General features: G+C 50.1%; 2 long non-coding RNA genes across 2 annotated transcripts in view; both read left to right on the top strand.

Moving 5' to 3' along the window:
- LOC139787951 (uncharacterized) overlaps nucleotides 1-15,657 on the top strand; it is a 540,427-nt gene that overhangs the window by 237,164 nt on the left and 287,606 nt on the right. The window lies entirely within an intron of this gene.
- LOC139787955 (uncharacterized) lies at nucleotides 6,056-8,499 on the top strand. The gene is made up of 3 exons (XR_011722741.1): nucleotides 6,056-6,112; nucleotides 7,767-8,091; nucleotides 8,412-8,499. It is a non-coding gene; the product is annotated as an uncharacterized lncRNA (long non-coding RNA).

Genomic DNA, 15,657 nt, shown 5'->3' with positions numbered 1-15,657 from the left:
AGACTCTAATGTGTGGCATGAAGGTCCTTGCAGGTCACTTATAAAGCAGCCATCAGGTCTTTGGGTTTCCCTTTGTAGACAAAGGGTCTCTCCTTCCACTAAGAGCAAAGCAACATGCCAGACCTTAATCCTTTCATTCATTACCTGCAAGGTCTCAGCCCCTGCCTGGCTCAGCACCAGGCTGATGAAGTGCACAGTTTCATTTGGTGTTGACAGGGACATGAGAGAGGCCTGTGTCCCACTCCTGACACCACCAACACTGCACTGGAAGCAGATCCACTCTGGGATGGCCAGCACATGGTCAGCAGGATTCCTCAGCCTTTCTCCTCACCCATAAAGCAGTTCCCATCCTTTTGAGATCCCTGTTGCTGGAGTAAGCAGCTGTGTCCTGGCCTGGAGAGGCAGGGAGGGGCGTCTGCCAGACATGCTGAGCCCCTGCCAAGAGTGTTCCATGAAATTAAACTAAGGATCCAAACTGGAGTGAAATCACACTTGTTGCAGCCTGAAATCATCATCAGCAGAAGAGTTTGAGCTTAGGAGGGTCAGAAAAAGGAGGGCTCAGGAGGCAGGGGCTGCATTTCAGTGCCTCTTCCCTGGACAGATGTCTAGCAGGATGCTGCCACCACCACTCAGGTGCAATCAGGATCCTTTCAGCCCTGGGAACCTGCTGCTCTGTGGTGCTCATGGAGGGAGCAGTGGAGAGTGTCCCTGCCATGAGCAGCATGCTTTCTCATGATCAGGGACACACACGGACACTCTCACACAGGCTCATTCACACCAGCATGGAATACTCCACAAATCTGTGCTCCCATGTGCATCCACACAAACCTGGCTGCTTACAGGTACTCACGTGACAAGAACACACACAGGAATACCATGAACCATGGTCTACGCTGAGGCTTCTCCTGCACACAGGGCACTGTTAGGCAGTCTGGGATCAAAATGGAGAAGTACAGCACATACACCTGGGGAGGCAACAGCAAGGGAAAAAGAGCAAGAGACCATTGGGGTGAGCAGAGGAGAGGGAGAAAGAAGGCCATGGCATGTTCTCATGGATGGCAGCCCATGGTGTCCACTTCAGGGATGCTGGAAATTCCATCTGACAATAACACTTCAAACAGCTCCACCTGAGAAACTAAAGCTGATGTCACTTCCCTGTCTGGACCTTTCCAGCACTTGAGGTGAGTCTTCTGTCTGCATGGTTGAAATCCTGCTCCAGAAACTTCCATCCCATTGTTAGTAAGAAGCCTTAATTTGGATATGGCCATGACTCATACCTGGAAATGAAAAGGCAGCAGTATTGGAAACCCAAGCACAGCCCATATCATTAGCTGTAATGGTTTGCATCCAAGATGAGCTTGTCAGGAAATTGTTACCTATGCTAAGGGTGCCTCTGGTCCTGCAGCTATGAAGAGCGAATATAAAAGGCTGCCCAAGTCTTGGTTCACAGAGCAATGGGTGGTTGGGGCAACGTGGTCTGTGGCCAAAATGTTGTGGTGAAGGGAGTTCAATCCAGTGTGCAGCTGGTCACAAGTGATGTTCCAAGGGGTCTGCGCTGGGGACAGTTCTGTCTCATATTTTTAGAAACCATCTGTAGGATGGGATCCCTGGCATCCTCAGGCAGCTTGCAGAAGACACAAAATTTGGCAGCTGCGTTCATCTGCGTGTAGGGCAGGAAGGCTCTGCAAAGGGATCTGAACAGGCTGGGTCATTGGGAGGATGCCAACTGTATGAGGTCAAACAAGGCCAAGTTCCAGGTCGTTCACCTGGGCCAAAGGAGAAGCAGCGCTGCCAGGGGAGAGCTGAGCCTTGCACAGCTCAGCCTTGCACAGACACAGCCCCTCCCTCCCCCGGGTTGTTGCACAGCCAAGGAAGCTCCCTGCACCAGGGTGTCACCCACAGCACAGAGGTACAAGGCGCTGTCAGAGCCCTCGACCTCCTCCAGCTGCAGGAGGCTGTATTTCCCCGTGGTATTCAGCAAGGTGGTGAGACGGCCTCTGGGCTTGGAGCCAGCTGCTGCCTGAAACGAGACCAGCTGGGGAGCTTGGCCTCTCCTCTGCTGGTACCACAGCAAGCTGTCAAAAGTAGAAGTCTGGTACATGCATGTGGTCTGAAAGGTGCCTCCTTCCTGTATTGTGATTTCTCCTTCTTGCTGGGTGACCGTGATCTGACCCATGGTGCCTGGAAGAAAACAAGAATCAGTGTCCATGCAGGGAGAAGTCATCAAATAGAAAACAAGAGGAAGTTATAGAGGACACTGAGTCCAAACAGATGAGCAGAGTCTGAGACATATGGATGGCTGGCAAGAGGTGATCAGAAGAGGAGCTGTTTCAGTCTCGTCTTTTCTTGACCATCAGCAACAGCTTCTTGAGAAAGCAGGTGTGAAACCACTCTTGTGATCTGATGGTTCCCACCATTTGCCCATCATCCAAGAGCAGTCCCTACAGAGAATTGTGGAGGGGCGAGGGTCTCCTGGGTGTAGGAGGAATCGTGCTGACAGGCAAAGCCAATGCTTACCCAGTGGTTTCCTCAGGAGGGCCGCGAGGATGAGGTACCCAAGGTGCATGCTGAGACCAATCCTGCTGCATGTGTGAGGGAGACTCAGGAACCCACACATCCCCAGCAAGAGCCCTGAGAGACTGTAGCTGCAGGAAATGACTCTGCAAGAGGAACAAAGAAGGAAATGGGGAGGAGGAAATGTTTGCTCTTAGCATGCCTGAATAGCTCATGTCCCATACAGGTCAAAATAGCAGATGAGATGTAAATGGACAAGCCCAAGATATATTGTAAATTATGTAAGATCTTAAAGATTCATCTAAAAGGCACAAATTGGGTTTTCCGAACATGTGGATATGAGGGTAACAAAATAATAAGGCACCTTAACTACAGAATAATAACAGAATATGCAGATAACTCTTACACAAATGCTAATTGTTTGAGTGTTAAAAACTTAGTTATTAAAGGCCTTGTATTAGATCTTAGACAGTAATTATAATAATTTCTGAAGGCAAGGTGGTAAGAGGATGATTGCCATCTTCTGTCTTACATTTAAAGGGATCCTACAGTCTTAAGTTTTAAAAGGTTAAAAGTTAATGATTTTTTCATGGTTTAATGCTCTCTACTGAAGATATAAATATGAATTTTTATCTATTATTATCTATGGATTTCATATGTATGTATTTATATATATTTATATAAGTCTTAAACAGCATACTTGCAAGGTCAATCTTAATAGGGCTCTGAGCAAACTAATCTAGTTAAAGATGTCCCTGATCACCGTGGTGGGGTTGGACAAGATGACCTTTAAAGGTCCCTACCAACCTAACACATTCTATGATGTGTTGTTGTGATGTCTTGGGGGTTCCTATCCCCAAGCTCCTGTCAGCACACACCAAGTCTCTCGCAAACACTACGGTCAGTGCTGCAGAAAGCAGCTGCCCCTCTTCATCCATTCAGGCACTGTGAACTTTCTCCCTCTAGCCAAAAGAAGTAAACTCAGGAACCAACAAATGAATTTTCCTGCCACACTGCACATCCCATCTCATAAATCAGCTTGAGAAAAGCTCATCTGAGGCAAAACACAAACAACGCACTTTCCACTTGATCATGACCCTTCCGTTCTCATTTTCCTCAACACCAGTTGGATCTGGAGTTTTCCTCTCCTAACTTCTAGCTCTTAATGGACAACCTGCAAAGTTTTTCTATTCTTTCCTTAGTACAATTTAGGTTGGACATGACCTCTCCAGATAACCCATTCCAAGTCCCTACTCAAAGCAGATCTCATTAGATGAAGCTGGTCAGAGCAGTGCCCAGTAAAATCTGGACCAGAGTTTGCACAACATCTATGTACAGTGCATTCCAGTACTTGAGTGTTTTCACAGTCAAAAAAAAAAAAAAAAAAAAAAAAAAAAAAAAAAAAAAAAAAGAGTTTCAAATATCTAAACAGAATTTCCAAGGTTCCAGATTGTGTTTGTTGCCTTTGTCCCTACCCCTGTGCACTTTGAGAAGATCCTCACTGCATCTTTCACACATCCTCAGAGCATATAGCGGTATTGTGGAGTGCAGTAGGTCTGCTTTGCCACAAGGGCACACTGCCACCTCACATTCAGCCAGCCAGCCAGCCTGCACCCCTTGCTTTCCCAGCAGTCTTGCCTGTCACCCCTGTCTGCAGTACTGCCCAGGCAAGATCAAGAGGCTGAAAGGTCTCTGTACCCAGAGGAGTTGGTTGCTCTTGGCTCAGGCGTATGGAGAAAAATCCTCTTCTGTCGTTTCCTACATGGACGGTGGCGTCTGGTGGGAATGGAAGCACACGTTCCTTCTGAACATCCTCTGATGTGATTTTTCCCTCCTTTCTCCTGCATCCATATCTGTCACTTCATCAGTTTTCTACCTGGGCTCATTCTCCACGTCACTTTCTGTAAGCTTGCAAAAGGCTCATTCATGTGTCTGAACAGTCTCGTATTGCAGGCTCGAGTTTCATCCAGTTCCTAGGTACCAGGCAAGAGGGATTTTCTCTCCTTGGGCTAATTTGGCCAGGGAATCAATCACAGGAGCCATCATGTCTCCTGCCAAGAGCTGTATTTTCCAACAGCAGCCACTGGTGGATGCTGAGGGAAGCAAGGGAGCAAGTCAAACAGGTGAGGTTGATGAGTACCAGCTCCTGTGTCCCAAGTCCCTGGGCTTGGATTTGACTGAAAAAGTCACACCTAAACATGTCCCAACAATTTTCCTCTTTGGCACACAGGCTGAGAAGGCACAGACCCAGCTGAACCACAACCTGCAGCATGATGTTTCCATCTGCTTTACAGACTGTCTCCACCAATTCCTCTAGGTACCCACATGGAGAACCCCTGGCTGGTGGTATAGCCCTGAGTTCCAGGACACTGCCACTGAGACAAGCATGCTGTCTGGACAGCGGGAAGCCCGTCCAAAGAATGCCTGGAGAAGGATCCTTTGCCAGTTCAAGACAGGGCACCTCAGTTTAGTGCGTAGGGCAAATCAAAACCAGAGAATAGAACTGCTCTCCACCCTTCCATGGCAATATAAAAAAGGAATAAGGAAGAGAGGCTTAAGGGTTGGAAGCTAGCACTAGAACAAGTTACTGGAATAGGGAAGGGACAGTAACAAGTGTTATCAGAAACAAACATACAAATGCTATTAAAAAAACCATCTTGATGATCACAGAGATGAATGTCCAAAGATCCCTTCCAGCACGGACAACTTGGGTAAAAGGGTCCACAGATCTTCCCAGAATTTGATAGATTTTTTTTTTTATTCTGCTGAATAAGTTGTGAATTAATGACAAAACAGGAGCCTCTCTCTAAGACCTGCAAGCACAGCAAAGCAGCGAGAAAGAAGGGATCAGAAAGGAAGGAAGACTTCTTGTCCCCCTGGCTTTTATAGAGAATGGCAGGAAATGGGAGGGGATCCTGACCCCTCTCTGTTCTGGCCCCCAGATCCCCCAGGTTCCAAAACATCTTCTCTCTTGATCCTCATATTAGTAACCATGAAATTAGATTGGACCCCTTCAAAACATGAAACAGGGGCCTCTGCCATTGCAGAAACCAGGCTTACCTCCCTGCTTCTGAAGCCCAAGAACATGGACATCTTTTCTGCCTCCTCTGATTTTAGTTTAGAAAGCCATCTCTTCTCCAAGACTGTCAGCCCAGTTCCCTCAGCTTATCCTCATATGCAATGTTTGACAGTGTCCTAAACCTCTTGACTGCCTTTGCTGGAGTTGATTCAGGATGTTGCTCTATCTCCGGGGGGAGATAGAGGGGGAGATGCATTCTAGAAGAAGCACTCCAGATGGCCCGGAGAGCCACAGAGCGCTGGAACGGCGGTCTGCCGCCACCGACAGCCGCCCCGGCGGGGCCGACAGCTCTTTGGAGCCTTTGTGACCGAGTGCGATGAATGCCGGTCCGTGGCCCGGGAACTGACGGTACCAGTGGATGTATTCAAAAGACTGGAGGTTGGGGTGTGAGCAGTGGATGCTGATGGCGGTGCCCTCGGTGGTCTCTGCTTGTGGCTCCTGCTGCACCTCGGCTCTGCCCACAGCCACTGCCAAGGAGAGAAGAAGAATCACTTTGCTTCAGCAGGAAATATGCAGCAGGTGATGAGAGAAGAAGATGGCTCAGAGACAATGGGGTTGTGTTCTTAGAACAAAGTAGGGATAGATAATTTTTCTGAGAGTGGTTGGTTGGAGATGAGAAAGTATGAGGGATTTATGGAAGGACATTCAGAGTGAAGGAGATGGGAATGAGGGAAAGAGGTTGGCTGGGAGGAATGGATGGGTGGATGGAGTGATGGGTACAGAAATGGAGCAACTGAGTGAGAAAGGTAAGCTGGGAGCGAGTGACCTCATTGAGGACAGAAGTCATGACTGCAGAAGGGAGGATAGAGGGGAAATAAAAAAGGAGAAGGAGCAGGAGGGCGTGTGTTGAGGCCCTGGTCTGGTGCTGCACCCACATAGCCCCCGTCCAGCACTGCACCACGCACCCAAGAGCGCCATGATCAGCCCTGCCAGATCTTCACCCCAGCACTGCCTCATCCTGACGCTCTGCAGCCCGTGCCTCGGTGCCCCCTGCCAGTCCCTGCTCCTGGTTCACACTGCAGTACCTACTCCCGCCCCCTCCCAGCTCCCAGGCTGCATACACCAGCCAGTGAGCATGCAGGCTTCAGCGAGGTCAGGGGTCTAGAGGACTCATCGAATCAGAGTGCAGATCAGGAGGGGCTTTCAGAGGTCATCTACATCAGCCCTTGCTTGGAACAGATTCCATTGCATCACTCTGCTCCAGAATGGAGACTGTAACTACTTCTCTCACTGAATGAACTAATCTCCAATTTGTCAAAAAGGAAGTATGAGAGAGGCTGTTAAGGTCCTTCTAATCACTAGGCACACACATCCCCTTCATGTTACTTGCCCACAGTGACTGTTAACTCTTCAGAAATAAATGATTTTGTCTGTCACCTACACTAGAGCCTCAGATCAGAAGAAGCTCCACAGGGAAGGAATCAGAGCTCCCTGAAAAGTGATTGCACTGAGGTCAGAGAAGGAAAGGAGGTAAGCCTTGGCTTCACTGTCTTGAAACTGAAGCTAAGCCAAGGCAGTCAAACATTCAGGAGGAGAGATGGGCTCAGGAACTTTCACTCACCTCGGAGAGTATTTTCTGGACACCCTGGTGGGACAGCAGAAGGCTTTCAGGATGCAATCTTGAATCCAGCATCCCAGCCCATAAGAGGCAGTTGCTGGGCACTAAGACTGAGATTCCATTGCAAGGTATAAAAGTCCTTGTCAGGTCAAGTCCAAGGCAGCCATCGGGTCTTTGGCTTTCCCTCTGAAAGACAAAAATTCTCTCCTTCTACTGAGAGCAAAGCAATATCACAGATCCTGATCCTTTCATTCAGCACCTGCAATGTCCAAGGTCTCAGCTTATTCTCTCATGATCAGGGACACCAAGAACCATGAGCTTTGCTGAGAGTCAGTCTGAGAGGGCTCTCCTGGAAACAGTGTTAGGCTCGATGTAGTCAAAACTGAGCAACACAACACATACACCCTGGGATGCAACAGCAAGGGTCAAAGAGCAAGAGGACATAGAGGTGAGCTTGAGGAGAGACGGAAAGGGAAGACCATGGGGTGCCCTCATGCATTGCAGCCCATGGCTTCTGGCTGAGGTTTGTTGAGCTTCTGCCTGATAATGACACTTCAAAGAGCCCCATCTGAGTGACCCATGCTGACTTCACTTACCTGCTCTGTTCCCATCCAGACCCTGAGCAGAGTCTTCCGTCTGCATGGCTGAATTCATGCCCTAGAAATATTGGTGAAACCTTTAATCCTGGTGTTCTGAAGAAGCTTTCATTGGGAAATGGGCATGGCTCATACCTGGAAATGAAAAGGCAGCAGTATTGGAAACCCAAGCACAGCCCACATCATTAGCTGTAATGGTTTGCATCCAAGATGAGCTTGTCAGGAAATTGTTACCTATGCTAAGGGTGTCTCTGGTCCTGCAGCTATGAAGAGCGAATATAAAAGGCTGCCCAAGTCTCCACTCTCTCATTCCCTTCTGCTGCCACCTCCTCCTTCAGAATCAGGTGAGTCAGAAGCCCTTCTCCTCCTCTTCCAGAGTGAGATTTCTCTTCAATGTATAGCTTAGCTTAGATTTCCTTTGCCTGGTGCTGGGGCTTGTATCTTTCCTGACAGAGAAAAGTGGGGAAAAGCTCTACTTAGAGAGTCTGGGACATGGCTGAAATTTGTAGAGAGCCTCTCTGGACCAGGCTGCTCCGTACTGGGCAATAAAAACTTTGTGACATCTTGCCAAAACTCCAGCTCCCCTTTGTGACAGGTTAATCAGGCTGCCTCTTATTTGACCTTGTGCTCTGCTTCCTCCTTTTACACTTCTACTCTCTCCCAGGTGCACCTCCAGCCCCAGGACACGTCCTGCTACAACCCATGCCTGCCATGCCGACCCTGTGGCCCAACCCCTCTGGCCAACAGCTGCAGTGAGCCCTGTGTCAGGCAGTGCCAGAGCTCCACTGTTGCCATTGAGCCTTCTCCTGTGATTGTGACCCTGCCCGGACCCATCCTCAGCTCCTTCCCACAGAACACCGGGGTGGGCTCCTCCACCTCTGCTGCTGTTGGCAGCATCCTCAGCTGTGATGGAGTGCCCATCAGCTCCGGCTGCTGTGACCTCTCTGGCATTTCCAACCACTACTATGGCAGAAGGTTCCTTAACTGATAAAGAAGCTGTGAAAGACCCCGAGGACAAGAAAACATGATGCTGGGAAGAAAATCGATCTTTTGGACTTCTTTTCAGTAGCAGTGAATGGCTTTGACTTTCTTTCATTTATTTGCTTTGGTTCCCCTTTGCAGCATGGTGGTGCCACAGCCAGTGTGTTGGGAACCATTTGTTTCCTCTCACTATGGGTCAGGAAGACAGATTTAATGTAGGAATTTCTCTGTGTTCCACAACCACAGAGTCTTGGCTTCCCCTGATTCTCACTGCTGACCTACACTCAGATTCACTTTGTTCCCCTCTTTCGTCTCATTAAAGTTCTGCTACATTAAACCTGTTTTCCATGTGGTGCTTCCTTTTGTGGACATTCCTCAGTTTCAAAGGAGGTAGGTGTTGCTCTGAGGTGGAATGGGATGAGGGAAAAAGAGACCCCTGTCCATTCACAGAGGAATGGGAGGATGGAACCCCACCTTGCAGTGCCTCCTTTTTTGGGCATGATCCCTTGGTGCTGCAGAAGGCATTTCTGGATGCTCTGCTGCCAGTGACCATCAGGCCTTGCCTTGCTGTTTCCTTTCCCCAGATGCCTGAGGGCTCAGCAGCCTCATGAAGTCTGGAGGAAGGGTGCTCCACAGCAAGCACTGGAGCTATGCTGGGGCGGCAGGGGGTTGGTGTGGTGACCCAGGAATGATTTTCACTGCAGAACGTGAGGAGTGGCAATGTAGGGAACATCCTTTGGGATCACCCATGGCTGTTCTTCCAACTTCCTCTTACTTTGACCACCCAGTGTAGGGGCCATGGCCAAAAGCCATGGGCAGCAGTTGCAGGGAAAAGTCACTGATGCTGCTGGATGTGTTGAGACTGGAAACTGGAGATTAGGATGTGGGAGCTGAGAATATTCAGCACAGAAATGGGGACAGTGAAAAGATATATTTCTGAACTGGGACATATTCTGGGGAGAGAGGATATTTCCACATGTGAATGTTATCCCTTCTGATTCGTGGAACTGCCTCTTGGTAACTACTACAGTCTCATATCCTGTTTTCTGCATTAACATCCATATGACATGAAAAAAGTGCAGGAGTGGAAGGATGGAAATCCCCACACCTATCTCCTCCATCAAGAGCACATTATGTGTCATGAAGTGTACCTCAGAACGACTGAAGGCCATAAGGTTGATGAGAGTTTTTCACTTGTGTGTCTGAAATCCTTTACACCTCCTCATAGATGTCTCAACATATTCTTCCCATTTCACTGCTGTGGTGTTTCAATGGCCCATGTGTCTTCAGCTACATGGGAGGCTATTTAAAAGTGTCAAAAGACCCAAGAGTGGCTGTTGTTTACATTGTTCTTACTCCCCCGATGAACCTTTTGACAGAGGGCTTCAACAGATGCTCTGAGCAGGTTCAAGAGTTGGCATTTGTTGACGTGAAGGAAACAACTGGCAGGGTGCCTTGACCCTTACCCACTGATCAATGAGGGGCTGCAGCAATGGGGATGTTCTCTACTTTTCATGTTATCCTTCCAACACATATGTGAGATGTGGAGAGGCTGACTGTCTGAAAAGGCCATGGCAGCCTTGGCTCATCTGTGTGTGTGTTTGGCCATTGTATCCACAGCTCTGTGTGTGTGTGTTTGAGCACAAATGTGCTTTCATACACAACAGCATGAATGTGTGTGACTGGTGTGAATACATGGACCTGTTTGGGCACAGGCGTGTGTAGAGATGTGCTTTTGTCTGTGTACATCTGCCTAGAGAACACATGTGTACATTTTTATGCAAATGAAAGGGGGGGCTGTTTGTTTGGATTCTTTGGGGTTTTTTGTTTGGTTGGGTTTTTTGTTGGTTTGGTTTGGTTTGGTTTTTGGTTTTTTTCACATCTCAGTAAAAGTAAGTGTTTAATTTGCCTCAAGAGCTACAATAACAATTCCCCAACAGCTGACATACATGTGTGTAAGAAAGTTCTTGCTAAAATAAAGGGAGCCCCCAGACAGTGCCCCTCCCTTTTCCCACAGTGCCAGTCACTTCCTCACAGAAAGCCATGAGGCTGGGGAGGCAGAATTTGCCCTCAGTAAACCAATAGCAGTTGCTCCCAACACCCTTGCTTCCTGTCATGACTTAGAGAAGGGTTCTGAGAGTATTTGCTCCATCTGCTTTCCAGAGACTGAGTAGAGACTGTCCAGTCAGCTTCTTGAACACCCTAGCATTCATCCCAAGAGACCTCATGGATTTGTGTATGTCCAGAACATAGTGTGAACTCAGTCTTTATTCTGCTACAGCGGGTTTTGCTTCACTCCCAGAGAGTCTCTGGGGAGTTTCAGGGATGTGATACACCTGAGGAGAATCCTTACCCATAAAAACTGAGGGGAAATAGATAGTGAGTACTTCAGTCTTTTCTGTATCATCATTTGTCACCATGTCCCCATCTTCACTGAGCAGTAAGTCTGCACCTACTTAGACTTCCAGGCAGCTCCATCTCAAGGTCAAACCCCATATCCCTGTGGAAGGTAGTCAAGAGCAGGCAGAGAGCTCACCCTGATGGCAAGCATGGATAAGTCTTCCTTTCACCACAAAAGATGACTGTCATGTCCAACACTAATGCAGTGTGTCAGGGAGGGAATGTGGGGATGGTTTTGTGCTAATGATGCTGGTGCCTCTCTGATGTTCACAACAAGGGAGATGATTGAGTCCAAAATGAATGACTACCTGTCTCTTCTGGAAGCAGTGGTGGTTCTGGAGTTGGTTCTATGTCCACCTGTCCTAGGCACCTGGCTCTGAGACCTGCAGCCAGGCACAGGGCACCAGTGGGGCATTTATAATATTGATTTACCTTGCTTATGGTGTAGCCTCCAAAGAACCTGCCTCAAGTCAAGATTCTAGGCCTCTTTTTATCATCAAAACCCTGGATATAGAGAAAGCTGTAAAGTCCCACTGGTGTGTGCTTCACAGCAGCACAGGCTGGGGAGGTAGAGGCCCAGCATCACCACAGCCCCAGGTGCCACTGTTGGGCAGGCTGAGCATTGAGCTACAGGCAAGCAGGGAGGGAACTGCTCCTCAGAGCACCCAACACCTTTCTGTGCAGTGCTGCAAGCTGTGGGCACCAGTGTGGGCTCAGTGCACAGAAATAGGCAGCGCTGTCCTGGAGCTCCACATCCTGCACATGCAGAAGCACCTGGGAGTCCTCTGCAGAGAGCACAGAGGAGAACCTCCCCGAATCCATCTGAGGTTTCCACTTATCCACCCACAGCAGCATTTGAGGGGACTGGTAGAGGAATTGCTGGTACCAGAAGATACAGGGATTGGAAAAGCTGGTGGAGAAATTGCAGTGCAGAGTTGCATTGTGTCCCACCTGGATGGTCATTTCTGCTGGAGACTGGACCACAAAGTCCTTTTGGGCATGACCTGTAAGGCCAGAAACAGCTTTCAGCTTAGCTTGCCTCTGTCCCCTTCCACCTGTCACTTCACCAGATTGCTCCCTGTCCCCACTTCCCATCTCTCTTTTCCTGGACTCTGAAAGACTGAGCTGTGTGTCCCTGCACCCTTCTGTCTTCAGGATCTTCCCACTTCTCACCCCTGCATCATCTTGCTTTGCAGCCATGCCCATTGGTCTTCTGATTCACTGATTGTCTCCACATCTGTCTCTCTTATAGACTGCTCTCTTTTTCAGCAGCAGCACTCCTGAGCTGTTCCTCTCCCACCTCTGACCATATCTTCTTGCCACAACAGTTCCTCCACGGGGCACACAGCATCCTCTGCCCTTGCCCTGCCCTGATGTGGCATTTCAGCTCTTCTTGCACCCATTCAGCCTTCTCTATTCCCCAAGTTTTGAGACCATCCCTACAGAGACTGGAAGCATTGTCTCTAACACATCTAGCAGAGAAGCCCCTACACACTGTGTCAGTCTGTTCCCTAGCATCTTACTCTGTTCACACACAGCAGTATCACATTCAGGAGTCCTCAGTGTCTGCAAATTTAAGGTGGGATCTTATTCCTCCTCTGATGCCCATTACTCTTGACGTTTCCCAGATTATTTGCAGCACTTTTCTGCAGCCTCTGCTCTCCCCAGAGAAACACTCCCAGGTCCCTCGGGGAGTCAGCACTCATGTCTCCTGCCTTCCACCACCAACTGCACAAACTCTTGCCTCATTCCCCCAGCCTGCAATTCACAACTCACCAAGGTCTGCCAGTCCCACCAGGGCTGCCAGGAAAATCAGGACCATGTCATGTTCTCCCTTGGGGTCCAAGGACCTCACAGAATGAGAGACCTGATGCTTGCAACTTCACCTCTTCTTCTGCCAGATCAAAGAGTCCTCAAACAACAGGGTGGAGCCCTGAGGGTGGAGCACAACTCTCTCCCTGGTGCTCCAGACAGGCTTCTTTGGGTCTGTCCCCCAACCTCTACCACAAGCAGACTCTCTAGAGAGTTAACAGACTCATGATTCCAGTCCATCAGAGGGACAGACATCCCTCACAAACTTCCCCTGACACCAACCAGCCAGCCAGCTACACAGCCCTGCACCCAGCTCTGCCAGAGATTGAGAAGGAACCTCTGCACCCACCCTTGTCCACCTATGCCTGGGACTGTCTGGATGGAAAGAGGAGCAGGCACACAGTGAGATGCCTGAGCTCACATGTCACATGTTCTCTCCCTTCTCCTCTGGCCATAGAGCAGGCACCTGAAGAGAAACATTCCTGTAAAGAGCAGCTGCTGCAGAGGGACAGACACACTCCTGCACTCTGGCAGGGAAAGGACATGGCAGCACAGCTCTCTATTGTACAGGCAGTCTCCCTGTGTCCCTGTACCTACCCAAACTTCCCAGAACCACCTTGTCCCACCCTGGGACCCAGAACCCCAGAACCAAGGTAAGGAAAAGGGCTACCTGACTGTAATGTCTTCTGCTGTCTGCTGACTGAAGGAGGGCTCCTCTGCCTCGTCTCACCCAGAGCCCTTTGCTCACCTAGCTTGCAGGGACTGCAGGAAGCAAGTTAGTACCATAGCAGCCCCCATTCACAATGTGACTCCCACAGGGACTTCAGGGTTATTTGAGGCCATGGCAGAGGGATGGTAGGCTGCCCTCTGCTCTCCAAGGACTGTAGACCTGCCATGTTACAATACAACAGGAGCTGCCACAACAAGTCTCCAGCTGAGGCAGGGGAGAGACCTGAACTTTTCCTCTCTGCCTCTGAAGCCTGCGAAAAGTTCCAGAGCTATGTCAGCTCCTGCAGCTACACAGGCTTGGATGGGGACTGTCTGGGCCCAGGACCTCATACCCAGAGGCATATTTCCATATCTCACTCATATCAGATCTTCAGCCCTGTAGGGCAACTGAGCGGATCTCTTTGTGGGTCACTCCTGAGGTCTGAACTGGGGACTCAGCTGTGTCCCTCAGCAAGTGTCCAGATCATACTTAATGTCCTATTTCCTGGGCTTGGCTCCAACACCAAACAATCTCAGTGTGAGGATAAGGGGAATTTTGTGCAACAAGCTCTGTGTCCCAAGCACCAGCCACTGTTGGGAGATTCATGCAAGTCTCTGTGGCAATCATTATCCCCTTCTCCTTCTCATGTGGCTGCTGAAGCAAAGCTGCCAGCTCTACAGGATGCCTTTTCAGCACCAACAGGATGAAGCATGAAGAGGCCTGTGGAGCTGGAGGATTCCACCTGTAATTACGTATCTGAGCCTATTAAGAAAGTTACCAGAAAGAAACAACTTTTGGTTGTGGTTTCAGTACAACGGCTTTAATTAGCACTACAACGGTTGTTTTTTCTGTTCTAAGGGTGGTGTGAAAGAGATCTGCAGTCCCTGGGTGAGGAGCGAGGGCCTCCCGGCTGCCCGTGGGCAGGAAGCTCTCTGCTGGACGCCTCCCTGTGCAGAGCTGCAACTGCTCCTTCCCGGGCACGGCCGAACACCGACAGCGCCCCGGGCCCATTCCTGCCCCGCTGGGGAGGCCGTTACCAGTGTGATGGGGGATTTCTGTCTGCGTGCCAAGAGAGGGCGAATGGTGCTAATGCCGGTGTCGGGTGCCGGTGTCAGGTGCCGGTGCCGGTGCGGATGGGGCGGGGGAACCCCCCGGGACTCCGGGCCGAGCGGAGCGGCAGCGCCCCCTGGCGGTCCCGCCCGGAGCTGTCCCCCCGCCCCACACTCCCGGCCCCGCCCGCCGCGGTTCTTGTGCGGCCGCAGCCCCGGTTCCTCTCCCCGTGTCTCCCACGGCACAGTAATACACCGCCGCGTCCTCGCGCCGGGGCCCGGAGAGCCACAGAGCGCTGGAACGGCGGTCTGCCGCCACCGACAGCCGCCCCGGCGGGGCCGACAGCTCTTTGGAGCCTTTGTGACCGAGTGCGATGAATGCCGGTCCGTGGCCCGGGAACTGACGGTACCAGTGGATGTATTCAAAAGACTGGAGGTTGGGGTGTGAGCAGTGGATGCTGATGGCGGTGCCCTCGGTGGTCTCTGCTCGTGGCTCCTGCTGCATCTCGGCTCTGCCCACAGCCACTGCCAAGGAGAGAAGAAGAATCACTTTGCTTCAGCAGGAAATATGCAGCAGGTGATGAGAGAAGAAGATGGCTCAGAGACAATGGGGTTGTGTTCTTAGAACAAAGTAGGGATAGATAATTTTTCTGAGAGTGGTTGGTTGGAGATGAGAAAGTATGAGGGATTTATGGAAGGACAGTCAGAGTGAAGGAGATGGGAATGAGGGAAAGAGGTTGGCTGGGAGGAATAGATGGGTGGATGGAGTGATGGGTACAGAAATGGAGCAACTGAGTGAGAAAGGTAAGCTGGGAGCGAGTGACCTCATTGAGGACAGAAGTCATGACTGCAGAAGGGAGGACGGAAAAGGAATAAGCATGGGGAAGGAGTAAGAGTGGCTGTGGGATGTCCAAGGTCCAGCGCTGAACCCATGTAGTCACCCTATGGCACCACAGCAC

This window comes from Heliangelus exortis, chromosome 27, assembly GCF_036169615.1.
Source record: "Heliangelus exortis chromosome 27, bHelExo1.hap1, whole genome shotgun sequence".
In the NCBI taxonomy this organism is placed as follows: domain Eukaryota; kingdom Metazoa; phylum Chordata; class Aves; order Apodiformes; family Trochilidae; genus Heliangelus; species Heliangelus exortis.
The sequence above is the reverse complement of the archived record's forward strand: the minus strand, read 5'-3'. Positions and strand labels throughout refer to the sequence as shown.